Source organism: Schistocerca gregaria, unplaced genomic scaffold, assembly GCF_023897955.1.
Source record: "Schistocerca gregaria isolate iqSchGreg1 unplaced genomic scaffold, iqSchGreg1.2 ptg000333l, whole genome shotgun sequence".
In the NCBI taxonomy this organism is placed as follows: Eukaryota; Metazoa; Arthropoda; class Insecta; order Orthoptera; family Acrididae; genus Schistocerca; species Schistocerca gregaria.
In genome coordinates this window covers 8,883,342-8,895,530 of record NW_026061799.1, presented here as the reverse complement: position 1 = coordinate 8,895,530, position 12,189 = coordinate 8,883,342, and positions in this window count along the sequence as shown.

Genomic DNA, 12,189 nt, shown 5'->3' with positions numbered 1-12,189 from the left:
AGAAACTAAACCTAAACCATCTCAACCTAATAAAATTCTAATTAAATTAGGACTAATAATTAAAAAACCTATAGAAAGAATAAATATTAAAACAATAATAATAAAACGATTTATATTCTTTTCACCAGATATATAATCCTCTCTATAATAAATAACCAAAGAAGAAATATATATAACAAAAGATATAAAAATAAGAGATATTCAATCCAAAATTAAAGTTATAACAACTATAGAACCATTTAAATTGAAAAGCTCTCACTCAACAAAAACTCTATAATCAATTATTAAATAATAAATACCTAAAATAAAAATTATAGTTCTCGAAATAAACAAAGAAAAAAAACTCAAAGAACAAATAGAAAATAAATTCACGGCCTAAGATGAAAAACTTCATATCATTGATTCCACAAAACAATATTTTTAATTAAAATACTTAAGCAAACTAAACAAAGAAATATTCACCCTTTAAACAGAGAATATTTAAAGGCAATCAATGTAAAAGTAAAAGATGATATTCACGAAAATAACCAAGAGAACAAGTATAAACACCAGAATAATAATTCCCATGCTGAGAATAAGAATATATATACAAAGTATAAACAGCTCTAAAAAAAGATAAAAAAATCAAAGCAAAGAATCTAAAAGAAGATCAAGATATAATTCTATTTAATAATCTAATTTCACCTACCAAATTTAAAGAAGGAGGAGCAGCCATATTTGATGATCTTAAAAGAAATCATCATAAAGCCATTCTTGGCATCAAATTAATTATACCCTTGTTAATTAATAATCTTCGTCTACCTAAACGTTCATAAATAATATTAGATAAACAAAATAAACCAGAAGAACATAAACCATGACCAACCATTAGAGAAAGAGAACCTACACAACCTCATCAATTCATAGTCATCAATCCACCAATAACCATTCTTATATGAGCAACAGAAGAATATGCAATTAAAGACTTTAAATCAACCTGACGAAAACAAATAAATCTTACAATAACACCCCCAGATAAACCTAAAGACAATCAAAAATAATTAAACTTTAAACCCAAATAAGAAATAACCTTTATAACACGAAAAATACCATAACCACCTAACTTTAATAAAACACCAGCAAGAATTATTCTACCTGAAATAGGGGCCTCTACATGAGCCTTAGGAAGTCATAAATGAACCAAAAACATAGGTATCTTAACTAAAAAAGCCAAAATTATAAATACATAAAACATAAAATAATAAGAACCAAAATCAACCAATAAAGGAAAATATAAAGTATTAGAAAAATCATAAACCTTAAATAAAACTAATAATAAAGGTAATCTAGCAACCAAAGTATAAAAAATTAAATAAACACCAGCCTGCAAACGCTCAGGTTGATAACCCCAACCCAAAATTAAAAGTAAAGTAGGAACTAATCTAGCCTCAAAAAAAATATAAAAAGAAAGAAGACTTAATCTAGCAAATGAACAATAAAGCATAATTATTAAAATCAAAACCATCAAAACAAAAAAATTAGAATGATATGAACTTAAATAAACTGAACCTCTAGCAGTGATTATTAAAGAACAAATCCAAAAACTAAGTAAAATTAAACTAAAAAAAATAATCAATACCAAAATAATATCTAATTATATTCAAATCAGCAATAACTAACATAAATAAAGAAAGAACAATACATTCTAATCTCAAAAGAACCATTAATAAATGTTTACGTTTAGAAGAAAAAACATAAACACCAGCAAAATAAATCAATAAAGAAGTAAAAATAGAGAATATAAACATTAGTTTTAGTAGTTTAAAAAAAACGCCGGTCTTGTAAACCGGAAATAAGTCCAGCCCCCACTTTTAAAACTTCAGAGGTGGAAAAGCTTCCATCATCGGTCCCCAAAACCGGTATTTTAAATAAACTAACCCCTGAAATGATCAAAATAATAATTATATCATTATCAAATGCAATAAATATTAATTTTATTAAATTAAGACACCCAATATCAATAATGCTTTTTATTATCCTTCAAACCTTCCTAGTTGGATTAATAACAGGAACAATAATAGAAAGATATTGATTATCATATATTTTATTTTTAACATTTCTTGGTGGTATACTAGTATTATTTATTTACATTACAAGAATTGCATCAAACGAAATATTTCAGCCTAAATCAATCACTATAATTATTACATTAATAATGTGAGTATTTATCATATTAATATTAATTATTCTAGATATATCTATATTTATAGACTTTTTCAAAAACACCGAAACTATAAATATTGATAATTCAATCAATTATCAAGAAATAACAATATCTTTAGAAAAATTATATAATAGACCAACATTCATTATTACAATAATAATAATAATTTATTTATTTTTAGCACTACTAGCAGTTGTTAAAATCACCAATATTAATCAGGGACCTATTCGTAAAATAAGATAATTACTAATGAATAAACCCTTACGATTAAGACATCCTTTAATTAAAATTATTAATAACTCTTTAATTGACTTACCTGCCCCAACAAATATTTCATTTTGATGAAATTTTGGATCCCTATTAGGGTTATGTTTGGTAATTCAAATCGTAACTGGACTATTTTTAGCTATACATTATACATCAAATATTGAAATAGCATTCAGTAGTGTAGTACACATCTGCCGAGACGTAAATAATGGTTGAATTATCCGAACCTTACACGCAAATGGAGCATCTATATTTTTATTTGTATTTACTTACATGTAGGACGGGGAATTTACTATGGATCTTATATATATATATACAAACCTGAATAATTGGTACAGTGATTTTATTTTTAGTTATAGCAACTGCATTTATAGGATATGTCTTACCCTGAGGCCAAATATCTTTTTGAGGTGCAACAGTAATTACTAATTTATTATCAGCAATCCCATACTTAGGAACAGATTTAGTCCAATGAGTATGAGGAGGATTCGCTGTTGATAATGCAACATTAAATCGATTCTTCACATTCCATTTTGTATTACCATTTATTATTGCTGCTATAGCAGCAATTCATTTATTTTTTCTTCACCAAACAGGATCTAATAATCCTCTTGGACTAAATGGAGATATTGAAAAAATTCCATTCCATCCATACTTTACCTTTAAGGATTCTATTACATTTGTAATAATAACATCATTATTAATTATACTATGTTTAATTATTCCTTACCTATTAGGAGATCCAGATAACTTTGTACCTGCCAACCCATTAGTAACACCAGTTCACATTCAACCAGAATGATATTTCCTATTTGCATATGCAATTCTACGATCTATCCCTAATAAGTTAGGAGGTGTTATTGCATTATTTTTATCAATTAGAATCTTAATAATTTTACCATTTTATAATAAAACACCATTCCGAGGCATTCAATTTTACCCTATTAATCAAATTTTATTCTGAATTATAGTAGTTGTTGTATGCTTACTAACGTGAATTGGTAAACGACCTGTTGAAGAACCTTATATTATAACAGGTCAAATCTTAACAATTATTTACTTCACATATTTCTTAATTAATGTCCATGTCGCAAACGCATGAGATAAATTAATTAAGGAATAAAGTTAATTAGCTTAGGAAAAGCATATGTTTTGAAAACATAAAATTAGAAGTTTAACTCTTCTATTAACTTTTCTCAAAAAATTTCACTAAACAAATGAGATAAATAAAATCTTTAAACCAACAAAGAAAATAAAAAAATTCAAAGATAAAGGTAATAAACTTTTTCAAGCTAAGTACATTAATTTATCATAACGGAACCGTGGTAATGTTCCACGAACCCAAATAAAACCAAAAGATATAATAGCAAGCTTAATAAAAAATATAAAAGAATAAAAATCACCGCCCAAAAAAATTAAAGCCAATAACATTCTTATGAAGACAATTCTAGTATATTCAGCTAAAAAAATTAAAGTAAAACCACCCGCACCATACTCAATATTAAATCCTGAAACTAACTCAGATTCCCCTTCAGCAAAATCAAAAGGAGTACGATTAGTTTCAGCTAAGCAAGAAGCAAAACAAGCTAAAGCTAAAGGAAAAGAAATAATAATAAATCAACAATAAAGCTGATAGTTTATAAAATCAAACATATTAAAACTACCAATTAAAATAATTAAAGACAATAAAATTAAAGCTAAACTAACTTCATAAGAAATTGTTTGAGCAACAGAACGAAGAGAACCTAATAATGAATAATTTGAATTAGAAGATCAACCAGCAATTATAACAGTATAAACACCTAATCTAGTACAACATAAAAGAAACAAAAATCCATAAGAAAAAGAACACATATAAGTTAAATAAGGAAAAATTACTCAAACGGCTAAAGAAATCATTAAATTAAAAACAGGGGAAAAATAATAAAGTAGGTAATTAGATATAATAGGAATTGGCTGCTCCTTACAAATTAACTTAATAGCATCTCTAAATGGCTGAGGAATTCCAACAAAACCTACCTTATTTGGACCCTTTCGAATCTGAATATAACCTAAAACCTTACGCTCTAATAAAGTTAAAAAGGCAACACTAATTAAAACACAAATAACCAATAAAAGAAAATTCAAAATAAATAAAAATAAATCATAAAGTATCAATACTATTTGTAGAAAAAATCTACATAAATGAATTCTAAATTCAACACATTAATCTGTCAAAATAGTAAATAAATTAATATTAATCAATATAACAAAAAATATTTTAACCATATGGTCCTTTCGTACTAATATGGATTAACAATCTTAGGATAGAAACCGACCTGGCTCACGCCGGTCTGAACTTAGATCATGTAAGAATTTAAAGGTCGAACAGACCTAATCATTGGGCTCCTGCACCCAAAATTTTTCTTAATCCAACATCGAGGTCGCAATCTGCTTTGTCGATATGAGCTCTCAAAAACAATTACGCTGTTATCCCTAAGGTAACTTAATCTTATGATCATAAATTATGGATCAAAATAACAAACATAAATAAATGATATAATAATGAAGAGTTTATCTATTCTTCATGTCACCCCAACAAAACATCATCATTAAATATAGAAAGACAAACAAAAAACTATATAAAAGTAAAATGTCAAGCTCTATAGGGTCTTCTCGTCCTAAAGAAGAATTTAAGCCTTTTGACTCAAAAGTTAAATTCAAAAATTTATTAAGAGACAGTTGATTTCTCGTCAAGCCATTCATTCCAGCCACTAATTAAGAGACTAATTATTATGCTACCTTTGCACGGTCAAAATACCGCGGCTCTTTAAAAATACGCTCAGTGAGCAGGCCAGACCTCAAAATATAAACAAGAGGACATGTTTTTGATAAACAGGCGGAAATCAATTTTGCCTAGTTCCTTATAATAAGTTCACAAGGTAAAAATTTCATACAAATAAATATACTAATTCTATCATTATTACAAAAATTTTAAAATTAAATTAATAATCTTAATAAAAAACCTAAAATATTTATTAAATCAAAATAAAAAATAATGAACTAAAACGTAATCTTAAAGATAGCTGGTTTAAAGCTTACTATTATATTTCTATAAAATAAATTATAGGTTATTAACTTCAAAGCTTATCCCTTAAAGAATAAATAAGTTAATATTTTTACTTAAAAAATTAAATAAAAACAAATAACTTTAAAAAATTAAATTTTTTCTTAAGAAACTAGATATCTTGGGAAACGATTAACATCTCATTTCTATAAATAATTTAATAATAATTATGATACATTAACTATAAATTATTTATAAATCAACCCAAATCGAGACAAGAAAAATAAATACTAAAATTTTGATAAACCCTGATACAAAAGGTACAATAAATAAAATCTACTTAAAAAAATTTAAAATAATATTTCATAAAACACTTACATTACCAATAAACTATAATTTAAAAAATTTTCAGTGTAAATGAAACACTTTACTAATAAGTTATATCTTGAAACTCTTCCTAGATACACTTTCCAGTACATCTACTATGTTACGACTTATCTCATCTAAATTGAAGCTACTTTAAAATAAAATAGAATAATCAATAATGAGAGCGACGGGCGATGTGTACACATCTCAGAGCCAATATCAGTTAAATTAAATAAATTAAATTACTATCAAATCCACCTTCATTAACAGTATTTCACTATCAAATCCGTTATAAACAAAAACCTATTGTAACCCACCTCCTCTTAACTATAAGCTGCACCTTGACCTGAAATATTTAATAATTATAAATCTTGAGAATTATAACTCTAAAAAGATTCTCTGATAACGGAGATATGCAAAAAAATAAGTTAAGTAGAGTAAATCGTGTATTATCAATCATGGGTAGGTTCCTCTGAATGGAATGAGATACCGCCAAATTCTTTGGGTTTAAAGACCTTAACTAATAGTACCCTGGTAAATATAATTAACATTTAAAATAATAGGGTATCTAATCCTAGTTTATTATTTAAATTTCACAGATTCATAAAAAGGGCCACAAATAAATTTTAACATTTCACCTTACAAATTTATATTTCAACCCTAATAATATAAACAACTGTTTTAACCAATAATATTCACTTGTATCAATCGTATAACCGTGGCTGCTGGAACGAATTATGCCGATACTAAATCAATTGCTAAATCCAAAATCACTTGATAATTAAATCAAATTACTGCAAAAAGAACATTTCGTCTAACAAAACTTACATATAATACAAAGAAAAAGTGAATAAACAAGCAAGAATAAAAATTTTAAAAATAAAAAATAAGAAAATTTTAAATCTATTAATTCAGGAAAAAATAAAAGATTCAAATATTTAAAGAAAAAAAAGAAAAAAACCACAACCATTAACAAAAAATAAGAAACGCCCCTATGTATGACCACAACAACTTCTCTATTATATATAATTAAAGATTAATATGGAACATGTATAGCAATAAATGTATTATATTCTTTCTTATTTAATCTTTCTTTTCACTAATAAATAAAGAAAGATTAAATAATATAATAAATATATTTTATACAATTATGTAATTTAATATAATATGTTATTAATATGAATTCTTTTTTTATATTAAGTTAACTTTCATATATATTAGTTAAATAATCTAATTATAGATAATTTACATAATTATATTATTATAATTAATATAATTATTTATATTAATTATAATATTTTATATTTAAATTAATAATTTTATTTATTATATCCAAATATAATAATATTAAATATTAAATTACATATTATTATATATATTATATTATAATAACCTAATTTAAGCTAAAAACATAAGTAGCTATAATCCTAGGTAAATAATTGCATTAAAATAATCAATTGATAATGGTAAGATGAACTTATAATACTTTAATTTCAATTAAATGTAATATATTAATATAAATTATTTATTATATATATATATATATAAATAAAATGAGCAGGATAAATTAATCCTAATTAAACAAAATAATACATAAAAGAATTTCAAAAAAAACTTTCGATTTATATATTAAATAAATGAAGTGCCTGATGAAAGGGTTACCTTGATAGGGTAAATAAAGTAAATAAAATTACCTTCATTAAAATTACATAAGATAGAATTAAACTACCTCCTTTAGTATCAAAAACTAACGTGCATCATACACCTTAATGTAAAAAGGTAAGCTAAACAAGCTAATGGGTTCATACCCCATTTATAGAGGTATCAATCCTCTCCTTTTTAATGACCAACAACTCTACAAAACTTCTCTTCCTATCAACATTAATGATAGGAACGATCCTGTCCATTTCATCAAATTCCTAATTTGGGGTTTGAATAGGACTTGAGATCAACTTACTTTCATTTATTCCGCTCCTAACAAGAAATAAAAATATAATAATAAATGAATCATCAATTAAATATTTTATGGTCCAAGCAATAGCATCGACAATATTATTATTTTCAATTTTGCTGATTCAAATAAAATATCCCATGGGATGGGAAACAGAATTTATCCCATCAATAATAATTAGATCTAGACTATTATTAAAGATTGGAGCTGCACCTTTCCATTTCTGATTTCCAGAAGTTATAGGAGCATCAAGATGAAATAATTGTTTAACATTAATAACATGACAAAATATCGCCCCAATAATGGTCTTATCTTATTGTATTCAATTAAGAACTTTTATTTGAACAATTATTATCTTAAGAATTATTATTGGGGCAATAGGAGGTTTAAATCAAACATCCTTACGACAACTTTTAGCATATTCATCAATCAGACATCTAGGTTGAATAATTAGATCATTAACAGTCAGAGAAAACATCTGAGAACTATACTTCATTATTTACTCACTATTAAGATTAATTATAGTTTTATTATTTAAGCAAATAAATTTATTTTTCATAAAACAAATTTATTCAGCCAGAAATATAAAAACCGAAATTAAATTCATAATATTCTTATCTTTATTATCTTTAGGTGGACTACCATCATTCCTTGGATTCTTACCAAAATCAATTGTAATACAATCATTAATAGAAAACAATATAACAACTATTATAACTATTATAGTTGTATTAACTACAATTACACTCTACTACTATATACGTATTAGATTCTCAGCTCTAATTATATCATACACAGAAAATTCGTGATCTATAAAGATAAAGTCCCAAAAATCAAGAATCATTCTTCCTATAACAGTAATAATTTCAACAATAGGATTGATTTCAACATCAACCTTAATTTCATTATACTAAGGACTTAAGTTAATCAAACTAATAACCTTCAAAGTTATAATTAAAAGAATAATCTTTTAGGCCTTAGTAAAATTTTACACCTCTAGAATTGCAGTCTAGAATCATAATTGAATATAAGACCTAAATATGATAAGAGAGAAAACATCTCATAAGTAGATTTACAGTCTACCACCTAAAATTCAGCCATCTTACCGCAAAAATGATTATTCTCAACAAACCATAAGGACATTGGTACTTTATACTTCATATTTGGAGCATGAGCAGGAATAGTAGGAACATCAATAAGAATACTTATTCGTGCTGAACTTGGCCAACCCGGATCTCTAATTGGGGATGACCAGATTTATAATGTTATTATTACAGCTCACGCATTCGTAATAATTTTCTTTATAGTAATACCTATTATAATTGGTGGATTTGGTAATTGACTTGTTCCACTAATAATTGGTGCAGCAGATATAGCATTTCCACGAATAAATAATATAAGTTTTTGATTACTACCACCTTCACTAACCCTTCTTCTTACATCTTCTATAGTAGATAATGGTGCTGGTACAGGATGAACAGTTTACCCTCCTCTAGCAGGAGCTATTGCACACGGGGGTGCATCTGTAGATCTAGCTATTTTTTCACTGCACTTAGCAGGTGTATCATCTATTCTTGGTGCAGTGAATTTCATTACAACAGCAATTAATATACGATCAGAAAGTATAACTTTAGATCAAACACCTTTATTTGTATGATCTGTAGCTATTACAGCATTACTTCTCCTTCTTTCACTTCCAGTTTTAGCAGGAGCTATTACTATATTATTAACAGATCGAAATTTAAATACATCATTCTTTGACCCTGCAGGAGGGGGTGACCCAATTCTATATCAACATCTATTTTGATTCTTTGGACACCCAGAAGTTTATATTTTAATTCTACCGGGGTTCGGAATTATTTCACATATTGTATGTCAAGAAAGAGGAAAAATTGAATCATTTGGAACATTAGGTATAATTTATGCTATACTATCAATTGGACTAATAGGATTTATTGTATGAGCACATCATATATTTACAGTAGGAATGGATGTTGACACACGAGCATATTTTACATCAGCAACAATAATTATTGCTGTACCTACAGGAATTAAGGTATTTAGATGATTAGCTACATTATATGGAACTAAATTCAAGTTCAATCCACCATTATTATGAGCTCTAGGATTTATTTTCCTATTTACAATTGGTGGATTAACAGGATTAGTATTAGCAAATTCATCACTTGATATTGTATTACATGATACATATTATGTAGTAGCCCACTTTCATTATGTATTATCTATAGGAGCAGTATTTGCAATTATAGGAGGTGTCATTCAATGATATCCACTATTTACAGGATTAACTATAAATAATACATGATTAAAAATCCAATTTACAATTATATTCATTGGAGTAAATGTAACATTCTTTCCTCAACACTTCCTAGGATTAGCAGGAATACCTCGACGATACTCTGACTACCCAGACGCATATACATCATGAAACGTAGTATCAAGAAATGGGTCTACAATTTCTATTGTAGGAATCATTATATTCATTGTAATTATATGAGAAAGAATGATTACAAACCGAGCAATTATATTTAGAGCTAACATAAGAAGATCAACAGAATGACTACAAAATAACCCTCCTGCAGAACATAGTTACTCAGAATTACCATTAATCTCTAGATTCTAATATGGCAGATTAGTGCAGTAGATTTAAGCTCTAAAAATAAAGGTTTGACCTTTTATTACAAAATATTTATTAATGGCAACATGATCAAATTTATCTCTTCAAGATGGAGCTTCACCATTAATGGAGCAATTATCATTCTTTCATGATCATACTATGGTCGTATTATTATTAATTACAGTAATTGTAGGTTATGCCCTAAGTTATATATTATTTATTGCCTATACTAACCGTAATATACTTCATGGACATTTAATTGAAACAATCTGAACAGCTTTACCAGCAATTACACTAATTTTTATTGCCCTTCCATCTTTACGACTATTATATTTACTTGATGATTCAGTAGATGCAATAATTACAATTAAAACCATTGGACGACAATGATATTGAAGATATGAATATTCAGACTTCATAGACGTAGAATTTGACACTTATATAACACCAGAACAAGACCTAGTAAATGATGGATTCCGACTACTAGATGTAGATAACCGAACAATCCTACCAATAAATACAGAAGTACGAGTATTAACAAGAGCATCAGATGTTCTACACTCATGAGCAGTTCCTGCATTAGGGGTTAAAATTGATGCAACGCCAGGTCGGTTATATCAAGGAACATTCACAATAAATCGACCTGGATTATTCTTTGGACAATGCTCAGAAATCTGTGGAGCAAACCACAGATTTATACCAATTGTAATTGAAAGAACTTCAGTAAATTTATTTATTAAGTGATTATCTAAGATAATTTAAGGAGTTAGTTAAAATAAATAACATTAGAGTGTCAATCTAAAGTAACTAAAACAAATTAGTACACCTTGAAATTCATCAGATGACTGAAAGTAAGTAATGGTCTCTTAAACCAAATAATAGTAAATTAACGACTACTTCTGATGGGGAAATTATATCCAAATCCCTCAAATATCCCCTCTTATATGATTCTCACTATTCATTATATTTTCAGCTACATTAATCTTGTTTAATCAAATAAACTTCTTCTCATTTAAACCTAACCTTATTAAAAGAGCAGAAAAAGGAACAATTGAAATAAAAAACTTAAATTGAAAATGATAACAAATCTATTGTCAACATTTGACCCATCAACTAACATCTTTAATTTATCATTAAATTGAACTAGAACATTTCTAGGACTATTATTAATCCCATCACTATTTTGACTTACACCATCACGAATTAACATTATCTGAAATAAACTAAATTTAACCTTACATAATGAATTTAAAACACTTCTTGGACCAAAATCATTTAATGGAACCACATTCATTTTCATCTCAATTTTTATTATAATATTATTTAACAATTTCATAGGATTATTCCCTTATATTTTTACTAGAACAAGACATTTAGCATTAACATTTGCAATTGCCCTACCTATATGGCTAAGATTTATATTATTTGGATGAATTAACCATACTAATCATATATTTACACACCTTGTACCACAAGGTACACCGCCTGCATTAATATCATTTATAGTACTAATTGAAACAATTAGTAATGTTATTCGACCAGGTACATTAGCAGTACGGTTGGCAGCGAATATAATTGCAGGACACTTATTATTAACCTTATTAGGAAACACAGGACCATCTATAGCAATAAACTTAATCTCATTACTAATTATTGGACAAATACTTCTATTAATTCTAGAATCAGCAGTAGCAATAATTCAAGCCTATGTTTTCTCA